A 13,330-nucleotide genomic window follows, 5' to 3' on the forward strand; every position below is an offset into this window, starting at 1 on the left:
GGAGCATACATTCTTCTCAAAACTGTAACGATTGCTGGGATTTACTGGATGTACCAACTGCTCAACGCGTTGCCTCCTTTCTTCCTTATATTAACGATCAATATTTTTTTTACCGCAGGCACATATGTCTGGTAATCAGTGACGCAGGAGGGCGGTCAGAGATATTCTTTGAACGGCGAAATCCGGAGATGTGTGTGTGTGGGGTGGGGGGGTCTTCCAATAGTCGTGGTTAACTCTGGGTACTGCGACTTTGTTAGTAGGTGGAATGCATTCTTCAGGGCGGAATGCAAAGCGGAGTTGGCAGGGCGATCTGTCTGTTGCCTGTGGAGTGGGTCCCCCTCTCCATGATAATGACAGATCTAAAGGAAAGACGAAAGTCGATACAGCGGTTGCCGAGCCAGTGCAGTAGTTATCAGCCGATGGGATATTGATTACGGATTTTTCCTTGAGCTTTACTCCCACAGCCTTTCCTGTAAAAGCCACAAGCCAACGGAGGTTTGAATCCGTGGTTACCTAGCCCCATGTGCTCGGAACAGTTCGATAGGACATTAGAATTTTGGCACTCGTGAAGGACAGATGTTGGGCTTGGTGTTCAGAGGTTATCTGAGGCACACGCCATAAAGAGCATTGTGTCGCAGTGGTCACTCGTCCCCACTCCCACCCTTCGGCTCTAACAAACTTCAGAGGCCAGAGATGGGAATCCGAAGATAATCCACCTTCTTCTCTTTAGCCGCAGGCAAGATTTGCGCTCTGCTGGGTGACATCCTATATTCCCTCTAACGTTTATAGACTGTACGTGTAAAGCTATCATGTTGTGCATTTTGGTGCTAAATGTATGTGCGCATTGAACCTTTGGGCAAATGCCTAATTTTTTTTCAAGATAGGTTTGGGGCTTATAAAGGTCTATGACATGTTTTAATAAAATACAAGTATGATTGCATTCTCCGAAGTAGCATCTTGAGGTGAGATGTGATTCTACCTTGTTTTACTTAACTGCCCTGGGTGGGCACTTTCATTTCTTTGGGTGCTGGTCGCAGAACTTGTGTGCTCACGTGCGAACACCTCACAGGGAATGGAGGCGACAACCACCCAGACCTTCATTCTCCAGCGCTGCGTCGAGAAGGGCTTGTTAGAAACGTTTATATGTCATTGTATTACAATGCTCGCGGGGTCTGTAATTCAGATTTTCAGAGAGGAACTGAAAAATGCTTCGCTCACTACAGTTCATATGTTTGTTTGAACCATTAAACAACGAGCCACAAACAGAAAAATATGCAAATAGTTAGTATTCTCCCCTAATAATGACCCCATTTCGCAATCACCGCTGTTATTTTGTAAGCCAAAATTATTAGTTCATCCCAGGGCTTCCAAGGTTGTCTCGCGCACAACAAATGAATTCTACCTGCTTCATTTGAGACCCATTTTCGTGATGTAAAAGGCACTGCTCTATCGTTTCTATCAGCTTCTTGCAATGTGTGTATTGTATTTCTGGGAGCAGGTGAAATGTTCCATTGCACTTGCGGTCACCGGACAGTGCCTATGTGTTCCACACCTTAGGCTATAACGTCAAATAACGTCACTGCTGTCATATCTGTCTTTAACACAATCATTGTGTGTTGTCCGCATCAGCGCCTCCCATTTGTGTCAACGTCACAGTTTATTCCAAATCGGTAGAAATTCTTAGGTAAGAGCTGTGTATCAGAATGGGCATATTGTCGAGTAGTACTACTGGGTTCAAAACGGGATTCTGGCATTGATGCACGCCACCGATCAAAATATTCTTGCTGTAGGAGTGTAGGGGGATCCATTTAACGAGTGAATTCATTGACTCAGCGACCATCATCGAAGCGGTCACTGTTGCAGTGGGCGGTAAAGCAGGAGACAAATTCTCGAAAAATTTACTCGAGAGGAGATGGTGTTCAAAGAAGTCAGCGAGTAGGGTAATAGTCTCCTTATTGTTAATTTGGTGTTGGTTGCCCTTAGAAGAGTGTAGAAGGCAGGTAATGCAGTGCAATGCCGCTATCCATTCCTCTCAGCAAAAGCGTTCACCCTTTGCATTCTAAGGATCTGGATAGGGCAGCAGCAAGAATGGTTGGTCTGTGTCCGCACATATGGCAGAAATGCAAGTTGAAGTGCAGCAGAGCGATTGCCAGAGGGGACACGAGAGTTACAGGAGTATTTGTGACCATAGACAAAAAAGACAAAAGAAGATATAAGAACAGAATAATGAGGTGATGAAATTACACACTCAACTGCACTGCCCAGTCTTTCTCCATAATTATTGAAGCCATGGCTTCCTGTTAAACAGTATCTAAATATAGCCAACGATTTAGCCCACGACCACCAGTGGATATAAATTTCAGATTCTCCCTTCTTTCGCTAAATTAATCCCACCACATCACATTTAGTACATTATCTCAAACACGATTTTTAACCCATGTGCATGTCCTTGTCCTGCGGACATTGTATTCCGGTGGCAACTTCTTCACCCAATCTCTTGATTATGTTTAAATCCTTCTGCCGTCTCCCTGATTTGTCAGCACAACTTGATTTCCACTTCCTTCATAATGTCATAATGTCATAATGTCTAATTCATGTATTCATTAATCTAAATAATTCAAATGCAACACGAGAAAGCGGTTCCATAACCATGGGCTGTTATCGTGTTAAGTTGACCAAACAGCGGCACCTTGGGTTTTCAACGTTCAGAGTACCTTCTCCATTGAAATATTAACTGTGCGCGCTCCCCTTTACTCGTGGCCTTCCACATCCAGAATAGATCAGTGAAAGGGATGAAAAAAAAAAATCATTTAATTCCTCTGCCTTCTCCTTGTATTTTTATTTCTCCATCGACATTTGCTGGAGGTATTACAACGCTTCTCAATTCTTTACAGTCTTTGGTAAATTTAAGAAACTTTTCGCATTATATTTTGTATTGTTTCTACCTCATCTTTGCTCGTCTAATTAATTATTTCATATTCTCCCTTCTGTTAAAGGTTGCGCAATCCTCGATATGCCCACTGATCTCTCCGACAGAGTATGTCATCATCTCTTTTGTCTTCACGTTGGCTTTGACTTCACCTGTCGGATACCGCTTTTACATTTTTACGTCCGAATATTTGTTGTTTATGGTATGTTTTTAATTTCTTGACCTTCGCTGAAAGAGGACGAAAGAAGGGTTTATTAGAGCTGCTAATATCAGGAACCAGGTGGAGGTGAGTGCATTTTAAAACGGAGCTGAGGGCATGTTATGGGTGAAGGATTTTTTTTTTTGTTAACGTTGATATTTCACAACCAAGACGGATTTCACATCCAGGTTAAAGTAATCAATACAAGTAACGATAAAATTATATAAATTAATCCAAGTTATCCAACATTTTATTGTTTTGATATTTTATTATGTTATTACCAAAAAAAGTAATATCGAAACCACTACCTCGAAACAAGCAGTTTGGCCAAACAAATCATGAAAAGCAAAATTTTTCTCAGTGATAAATTGCCGCATCAGTCACACATCTACCTTCCGAACAAATCAAAATGATCCTTCGAGATGTTAAAGGGTCCCACGCTGTTTAATATTTTAAATTCGAATCGGAAATTGAGCATCTAATCTTCTCTAAATTTAACATGAAATAACATCGCGTAGACTCTGAGCAGGTTAGACAGGATAATGTCCCTCCATCGAAGCATGACTGTTCACCTATATATAAGAGGAAAAATGATAATACAGAAAGGTCAAATGCCGGTAAATCTAAGTCGTTCTCAGAAATAACAGTAAACAAAGCTACTAAATCTTTGGTCAAAAATAAATTTAAAAAATGGACCAAAGGATTAAAATGTTACGGGTTAAACTGAAAGGTTCATGCTGGGATTTTAAATAGATATTTAAAAATAAAACGAGGGATAGTTAAAGCGGAGCGGCCAGTTGAGAGAGCTCAGGGTGTGGTAAGAAATTGAGGCTTGGACTCACGAGGCTTCGGCCAGCAGTTGCTGAGGCCGTGCATGTGCCCAGAGAGTTTAGGTCATATATGGATTTAATTTCGGAAGAGTTAATGGAGAGAGGAGCAAGGGCAGTGGGATTCTCCGATTGCAGGCTGAGGTTAATATGGGGATAGCAAAATTGACTAAGATAAATACATATGCAAGATGTGCATCAGTTGCAGCTCTTGGGAGAACGAGCTGGGGAACTGGAGCTGGTGCCGGATGAACTCGGAGAAATCGTGAGCTATAAGGAAGGAGTGGTAGAGAGGAGAATCAGGATGAAATTCACCCCAAATATCGGGATACAGGTTAGGAGAGGGACGTTGAATAGGCAGACAGTCCAGAACACCTATGTGGCCATTCTCCTCAACAATAACTATACTATTTTGGATATTGTTGGGGGAATGATCTATTAGCGAATGGTTGGAGTTGTCACGTCTCCAGAGCCCTTTGACTCCGAAGGGATGTCGGGAGAAGAGGAGATCGACGGTAAATCGGACACGTCGGACAGCCTAGTCGATAGGATGTTCTGTGAAAGGAACCGAGGCTCCGATGGTATGGATGAAGTACTGGATAGGGAGAATGCGGGGTTAGGAAAGAAGAATCTCAAGGGTGGTAATCGCTGGATTGCATCCTGTGCAACGCGCCAGAGAGGGAAGGAAAATAAAGTGACAGATGAATGCATGGAAAATGTTTGTGCAGGGGCACGTTTTCAAATTTGTCGATATTTTGGATCTATTCTGTGGAAGATTTGACCTTTAAAAAAAAGGCCGGGCTGCACCAGAACTTGAAAGTGACCAATATCGAGGCGGGTAGGTTTGCTAGAGTTGGAGGGGAGGTTTTTAACGAGCATGACAAGGGTGCGGGAACGATAACTTGTGAACATAAATTAGGGAAGAAATGAAAAAAAGGTATGATACTTTGGTCAGGATTTTGTGAGGAAAACATAAAAGTGGCAAGAGGGTTCGAAATGAGTCCGTGTCAACACTTGGAGTACAAGGGACACAAAGATGGTCTTGGAGCCTGGATCAGTATGTGAAACTATGATTTCGTGGCTGTTAGAGAGACTTGGCTGGCGGAAAAGAAGAAATGGTTGATGAAGGTAATGGGCATTAGATGTTATATAGGTAATGGGATGAGAGGTGGGAGAAATGGAATAGCGCTAGTGATGGGCAGCTCACCCTTTTTGAAAGGGAGAAGGCTACAGAAGTCGTGTCAACTGAGTTGGTAGGAATTTAATTTAGAAAAAAAGGACGGTAGTAATCACCATGCTGAGAGTAGGTTATAGACTGCCAAATAGCCCTCGAAACATAGATAAGCAGGCAGATGTTGGAATGGTGCAGGACATACTGGGTTATAGCTATGTTTTGTAATGAAATACATATTTGGAAGAGAAATTGGTAAAATTAGAGTTGGTTGAATAGATTTTAAAAAGATCTTATTTGAAATATTGAAGAATTCATATTCAGTGGACTTTACAGAAACTATGGAGAATGCTATGCACATTTCACAAATAGGTGCTAATTGAAATGACGTCATAAAATGAATAGACAATTGTCTCGGAGACACTGGCTGTTTACAAGGCTTCTGACCTTTCTTCTAAGTGCTCACAGAAATGTCACTTCTTGGTTTTGTTTACCTTAGCCAACAGCTTGACCAAGAAGGATAACTCCTGTTGTTTACTGAAGAAGGAGGGGGTTTTGTGGCAAGTGAGAGAGTCACATGGGCTTTCTGGCAGCTGGAAGTTGGAGAGAAAGGGAGGAGAAACAAGCTCTCTCAGCTTGAGTGTTTGACACTGAAGGGAGCTGAACAGTGTAAGCCAGGAATGTTGTTGAAACAGAAAGCTCCAGAGTGGTGGATGGCAGGAAGTGCTACCTGTTTGATATTTCTCTTGGAATAAGTGAAACAGAAAGGAAATCTGTGCTAGCTGGAAATAAAGAGGTTATCATCTGGACAACCCTCATGGGGATAGTTTTGTCAGCGAGATATTGAGGTGACTAATGTGGTACCTCAGTTGTGGAATTCCTGGAACAACAAATCTCTCTCTGAAATCCCTACGAGAACCTTCCTGAGCAGTAAACATTTACCTTTCCAGCACCAAAGCCTGGTGAACTTTATATATTTTAAATTCTGTCCACAGTATATGAATTGCCTGCAACCAGAGATCTTTGAAGAATGAGAAATGAGATTGAACTGTGAACCAAAGACCTTTTCATAAATTTACACACACATCACGTACATGTGTGCTTAGAATGAGAAGTGGGTTACGTTGGGTTAGTTAAGTAAATAGAGATAAGTTAATGTTCGATTCTATTTTAATGTTTAAAGTTAATTAAAACTACCTTTGTTTAAATAACCATTTGTCGTGTTGAATATCTATTGCTGCTTGGTTTTGGGCTCATAACATTTTATGGGGAAACGTCCAGTCAATTAAACAGGAGGTTTGTGGGTTATTAGTCAATTTGGCTTTTTTTCCAAGCTAATTTAAAGCTTGAGTGTGTTGATATTTTTTTGTCAGACCCATCACCTGCAGAGCTAAAGAGCAGGAGAAAAGAAGAACTGATGTTTATTTCTAAGGCATTAAAACTGACTGAAGCTAAACATTGGATGAGGAAAGTACAAATTCAGAGGATTATCATGAAATATTATTAAGTGAGAGTAAATCTGTTCTGAAAAACTTAGAAGATTTTCCAGAGCATACATCTGGTGAGTTGCAATTGGAATTGTGAAATTAAGGGTGCAAGAGGAAAGAGAGAAACATAATTTTGAGTTTCAGAGACAACAATATGAGACAGAGGAAGGTGAAAAAAGAGGATATAAGAGTTAGAGTTAGTGGAAAGACAGTTTAAAATAGAAAGGATTAAAATTTTGAAAGTTGAAGCTGTAACTCCTGGGGAGAGGTTTCTGCCTTGCAGAGAGATAAATCTAGTGCCTCTCTTTGATGAGGGAAATATAGATACCTATTTTCAGAATTTTGAAAAGGGCGCTGAGAGTTCAAAATGGCCAAAGAATGGTATTTGATGCTCCAAAGTGTATTGAAAGGAAAAGCACAAATCGCATAGCACAGCAAGGGGCAAATTGTGATACTGTTAAGCAAGCTGTATTGAAAGCTTATGAGTTGGTTCCATAAGCATATGGTGACAAATTTAGGAGTTTGATAAAAATATGGAATCAATCTTATATGGATTTTGTTCTGAAGAAATCTATATTGTTTGACAGTTGGTGAACCTCCAGAGGAATAAATAATGATTTTGAAAGATTGAGAGATATGATGTTAATTGAGGAAATTACAAGGTGTGTCCCAAAAGAGATTAAATTATATCTGGATGAGAGAGATGTGATTATGTGGCGTCAGACAGCTAGATTAGCCGACGAATATGCATTGATTCATAAAAGTACATCTCAAAATGGTAGGCATTTTCAAAAAGTTAATGTGGAGCAGATTAATATGGATGTTCAGAGGATTAATATGGAGCAGGATATTAAATCTTAAATTAAGTCTGGAGAGAAGGTTGGAAAGGAAAGAACATCTGGATTTGTATGTCATTTTTGTAAGAAACCTGGTCATGTTATTGCAAATTGTCTAGTATTGGAAAAGAAAAAAAGAAAATAAGGTTTTATCAGAAGCATGTATTCAAACTGTTGAATTTAGGCAGAGCAGATGTTCTAAATCTGATAGGGTGTCATGGATGTTTTCAAACCTTTTGTTTCAGAGGGTTTCATTTCAGTAAAGTTGGGAGAATCACAGGTTCCAGTTAAAATTCTTAGGGATACTGGTTCTGCACAATCACTGTTAGTCCAAGGAGCTTTATCTCTTGATCAAAGAACTGACACATGGAGACAAATTTTATTAAAGGTGTTTGAAATGAAGTGGAGTCGATATCTCTTCACAAAGTAGTGTTAATTTCAGAGTTAGTTAAAAGACCTATTGTGTTAGGCCAAAAATAAGTCTGGAAATCAGTTATTGTTAACAATTATGTGTCGAGCATCACGATTTCCAGAAGCTAGACCATTTAGAAATATTAACCTTAAAACAGTGGTAAAAGGTCTGGAAAGATTTTTCACGGTTTTTGGACTTACTGAAGAAATTCAGTAAAATTGGAGGGAAAGTTACGTCATATTAAGTCACAAGAACAGATGCAGTTGAAGGAATTAATTTTAAAATACACAAATCTGTTTCCTGACGTTCAAAAAAGGTTATCAGTGATTTATCACGATGTGGATGTCAGAGAATCAAGTCCCATTAAACAACACCCTTACAGAATTAAGATTCATAAGAGTAAATTGCTGGATCGGGAGGTGGAATATATTTTGAGAAATGATATTATTAGACCTTCAAACTCAGATTGGAGTTCTCCTTATATTTTGGATCCGAAACCAGATGAAACTGTTAGGTTTTACAGAATACAGGAAGGTTAATTCAGTAACTAAAACAGATGCTTATCCTATTCCAAGAATAAATGACTATATTGATAAAATAGTAAAATCAAAATTTCTTAATGTTGGATTATTGAATGTGTGTGCTTTTAACTGAGAGAGGAAGGAATATTTCAGCTTTTGTAACTCTAATGGTTTATATGAGTATAATGTGTTACCATTTGGGATGAAAAAGGCCCCTGCAACATTCCAGAGCATGATTAATTGTGTAATCCAAACGTTAACACATACAGATGCTTATATTGATGACTTAGTCCCAAAAAGAGACACATGGGAAGGACATTTGAAGGAATTGGACAAATTGTTTGCAAGATTATCCAAAACAAACCTAACTGTTAACTTAGCAAAAAGTGAATTTGCAAGTATCACTGTGAAATACTTGAGTCATGTATTCATCATGTCAAAGTTGCACCAATGCAAGCAAAAGTGAATGTAATTTCTGAGATTCTGACTCCCAATTGCAAGTGAGGAGGTTTTTAGGAATGGTGGGATTGTAATGGAGGATTTAGACTAGCTGATGCAAGAAGGGATGCAGTTGCATCAGAAGGCATAATCTCAATTCCAAGATGAGGCCGAGGATGCATATTTAGTAAACACATCTAAATTCCACCATGGGGCCCAGGATGCAGTTGAATAGGAAGACATTATCTAAATTTACACTATGGGGCCCAGGGATGCATATGAATCAGTAGACATTATCCAACTTGCACCATGAGGCCCAGAGATGCAGTTGTCTTTTGTTGGTCGCAGACTGTCAGGAGACCTTGAAGATAATTAAATCATTTGTTCAAAGACATAAGATCTGAAGTAAACAACTTTTGGGTAATATAAGCTATGGTCCCACTGATGAAGTTAGAGACTCTCCAAGAGGTGGCAACATCTCTCAGCAAGAAGAAGAACTTCAAGATTCCAAACCGACGTCCCGGTCCGGGGAGGTGGAGAAGCTGCTACCGGCGCCCAGACAACCTACTACAAGTGTGCAGTCGTCGCATCGCTTTGGCAGTTGGGACCAGTCCAGGCATTGATAAGTATAATTGGGAAGGGCTTGCATGTTGCAGTGTGAATTCAGCTTTAGATTTAGTAATAAAGACTTGTATAAACTGAACTGCTCTTGGTGTGTGTCTATTTTCTTTTGGTAACTCGAACACTGTGACCAATCTAAAATGAACAAAATGAGAGGTATAAGTTTACCCAAGACAATTGGCGCTGCAAGCAGGGTATCTTGGACACTCTCCATACCTTCCTGTACCATCTCTTCCGTGGCCCCTTGGATTATCACATCATCAATATAATGGTGAATTGAGAGGGAAGGCGATTCTGTTACCGTCTCCAAATCACGGGCAATTAGGCTGTGGCGAATAGTGGGAGAGTGTACATAGCCCTGAGGGAGGCGGGTGAAGGTTTACTGGCGCCCCTTCCAGGTAAAGGCGAACTGATCCTGTGAGACCTAGTCTTTAAGAATACTGAAGAAGGCATTAGCGAGATCAATGACAGCATACCATTTTCCTGAGTTCCCAGTAGCAATGTTTTCAATAAGGGTAACAATGTCCGGAACTGCCAAAACAAGTGGTGGGGCATGTCTGTTCAAAAAACGATAATCAACTGTCATTCTCCAGGAGCCATCCGGCTTCTGGACCGGCCAAACAGGGCTATTAAAGGGTGACGTTGCAGGCCTCACTACCCCTTCTTCTTGCCCAATTAGCGGATTAGTTACGGACAGAACCAATCCCCGTCCAGTGGGTTGGGCAGAACGAACTAATCTGGTATGCATTCTGGCTGTGCTCATCTTTTCATCAGGGCTCCCCCCCATGTTCCCACAGCCTCAAACGCCCTGCATACAAGGCAGAGGCCAGGGCCTGCTGATGAATTACTGGTATAAGTTTACCAAAGACAGGGATTTTATAGAAAGTTCTGCAGGAATTTTGCTCAGGTTGCTCTTCTTTTATCCAAATTTTGAAGAAAGAGGAGAAATTTTTGTGGACTAAATAGTGTCATACAGCTTTAGAAAATGTAAAGGATATGCTATGCTATTATCCTGTGTTAAAATCTGATTTTGATGAACCTTTTTCTGTAGCAGGGGACGCATGAGGGGGCAGCAGGTTCAGTTTTAACGCAAAAACAATGAAATTAAGCATCCAGTTGCCTACTTTTCATGCAGAGTGATCAATTACTCTTAGGATTTTCGAACTTATTCTGACCGGTTTCAGGACCCGCAATCAGAACAATGTGAAGATGGTTTTAATTTCATGTACCAGTTATTTTTGTTGTCCTTTACACATGTATTGACAGGTGATTATTTTCTTTACAGATTCGTCATGTGCAATTTTAATACATTCATAGATTACTTTAAGTAATCTGCCCTCGTAACCACTGAATGTTTCCAGGAACTGCTTCAAGCCACGGGGTTACTTCGATATTTGATAACAGTTGCTGCAGCTAACGTAATGTGAGTGTAAATAGTAATAAGAGCATGGCCTCAGGATCGGAAATATTTCTTCTTCAGAAGCACCAAACAGGAGTTTAGAAAATGCCCATTTCCCTGATTTAACGGCTCAGCGTTCGAAACATTTGAAGAAAGGTGGAGTGGAAATGAATAGAATCATAATGTTTCAACAATTATTTATATACAATTCATCTGTCAGTCATTGGGAAATTATTTACTCTTATTCGGTTTCAGACATCAACCCTCCCCCACCTCTTTCTACATGCATACTCATTTCCTGAATATTGGCAACTCTCCAGTTTAGAATCTCAACCCGAGGATGAGACCAATTCTTCTCGATAAACAATTTAAACAAATGGAATTATGGTCACAGAACCCAGAATATTCTTTAGGTGACAGTAGTATTCTTAGGGGGTCGTTGTGTGTCCAGCAATCATTCACTGGTCAACAAACTTTATATCTGGATTTATTCCACTGTCTTGATTATATTGTACAAAATATTTGACACCTGTCCCGTTTACAGGTCAAGATCTGGAAAGTTAAAATCTCATGCTGTCACTATTTTAAAGATGTTTGAACATTATACAATCAAATAACTGAAAGTAAATTTATATATATATAAAAACAAAAACTAAACCCTCCCCCCTCTTCAGACAGCTCCCTTAAGGGGAGCCAACTATAAAAACAAAAGAGAATATATACAATATTTCAAAGTATTTCCAAATTCATATATTCCGAATAAGAAGACCACATTTTAACAAAAAAGGAATAATTGTCATGCAAGTTACATGTAATTTTTTCCATAGTAATACAAGCTCTCAATTCATTATGCCAACATGCTATATTAGCCTCTACATTATTTTTCCAAGTACTAACTACACATTTTCATGCTACAGCCAACACTAAATGTACAAATGCAATCTGAAACTTATCCAAAGAGACCATATAACCCAACAAAAATTTGATGGGTCTAATGGTTATTTAATTTAGAGTAATTTTTCCAGAACCAACGTAATGTCTTCCCAAAATGGTTGTACTTTAACACAAGACCAAACGGCATGTAAAAATGTTCCAATACATAATCCACATCTAAAACAAGAATTTGAATTACTAAACCCATATTTTTTCAGTTTCTCTGGAGTCAAATATAACTGATGTAAAAAAATATAATTAAACATCCATATCTTACATTTGTCAGTTTAGTTACGCTTTCATAACACATAACTTCCCAATTCTCTTGAGGGATAATATAAGTTAAATCACTTCCCCATTTAGCCCTTGATTTCTCCCATTGCGGTTTATCCATATCTTCTTGTAAAAATTGATATAGATCTGAAATATAACCTTTCTTTGGTATAGAGAAAATCAAAGATTCAAATTTCGTCAACATAGGTAAATTAATCTCTTTACCATAATTATCATTTATCAAAGGTCTGAATTGATAATACACAAAAAACAAATTTACAGATATATCAAATTTCTCCCTCAATTGGTTAAAAGAAAGAAACTGACCTTCTTCAAAACAGTCCTTAACTATTAAGTGTGGAGTTAAGGATGCGAATGTTGGGGAGGGCCTTGATAAAATAGTTGTTACAAAGGAAGTAGTGATGGAGAAACTAATGGGACTAAAGCCAGACAAATCACCTGGGCCTGATGATATGCATCCAAGGGTTCTGAAGGAAATGGCAGAAGTTATAGTTGATGCATTAGTGGTCATAGACCAAAATTCCTTGGATTCTGGGCAGGTCCCGGCAGACTGGAAGACAGCAAATGTCACGCCACTTTTTAAGAAGGGATGTAGGCAGAAGACTGGAAATTATCGGCCAATTAGCTTGATGTCGGTAGCTGGAAAAATGTTTGAATCCGTCATGAAAGATGAAATAGTGCAACTTTTGGAACATAAGGGTTCAATCAGGCAGACGCAACGGTTTTAGAAAGGGAAGATCTTGTTTGACAAACTTGTTAGGATTCTTTGAGGATATAATGGGTGCGGTGGATAGAGGGGAACAGGTTGATGTTGTATATTTGGATTTCCAGAAAGTGTTTGATAAGGTGCCTCACAAGACACTTATCAGTAAGTTACAGGAAAGTGGAGTCTTGGGGGAGTATATTGGCCTGGATTGAAAATTGGTTGTCTGACAGGAGGCAGAGAGTTGGGATAAGTGGGAGTTTTTCAGGTTGGGAGAGATTGGTAAGTGGGGTGCCGCAGGGGGCGGTGTTAGGCCCACAACTGTTCATCATTTACATTGATGACTTGGAGGAGGGGACAAAATGTGGTGTAGCCAAGTTTGCAAATGACACCAAATTGAGTTGAAGAGCAAATTGTAATGAGGATGTGGAGAGTCTGCAGAGGGATATAGTTAAGCTGAATGAGTGGGCAAAGGTCTGGCAGATGGAGTACAATGTTAGTAAGTGTGAGGTTATCCACTTTGGCAAGAAAAATAAAAGAGCTGAATATTATTTAAAGGG

The 13,330-nt window shown here is 39.6% G+C and overlaps 2 long non-coding RNA genes across 2 annotated transcripts in view; one reads left to right on the plus strand and one right to left on the minus strand.

The window, feature by feature from the left end:
- Positions 1-13,330, minus strand: part of LOC138750398 (uncharacterized) — a 270,860-nt gene that overhangs the window by 18,434 nt on the left and 239,096 nt on the right. The gene's annotated exons all lie outside the window — the stretch shown is intronic.
- On the plus strand, positions 186-12,042 carry LOC138750395 (uncharacterized). Its single transcript, XR_011349310.1, has 3 exons — positions 186-792; positions 2,997-3,215; positions 10,727-12,042. It is a non-coding gene; the product is annotated as an uncharacterized lncRNA (long non-coding RNA).

Source organism: Narcine bancroftii, unplaced genomic scaffold (genome assembly GCF_036971445.1).
Source record: "Narcine bancroftii isolate sNarBan1 unplaced genomic scaffold, sNarBan1.hap1 Scaffold_134, whole genome shotgun sequence".
NCBI classification, from domain to species: Eukaryota; Metazoa; Chordata; class Chondrichthyes; order Torpediniformes; family Narcinidae; genus Narcine; species Narcine bancroftii.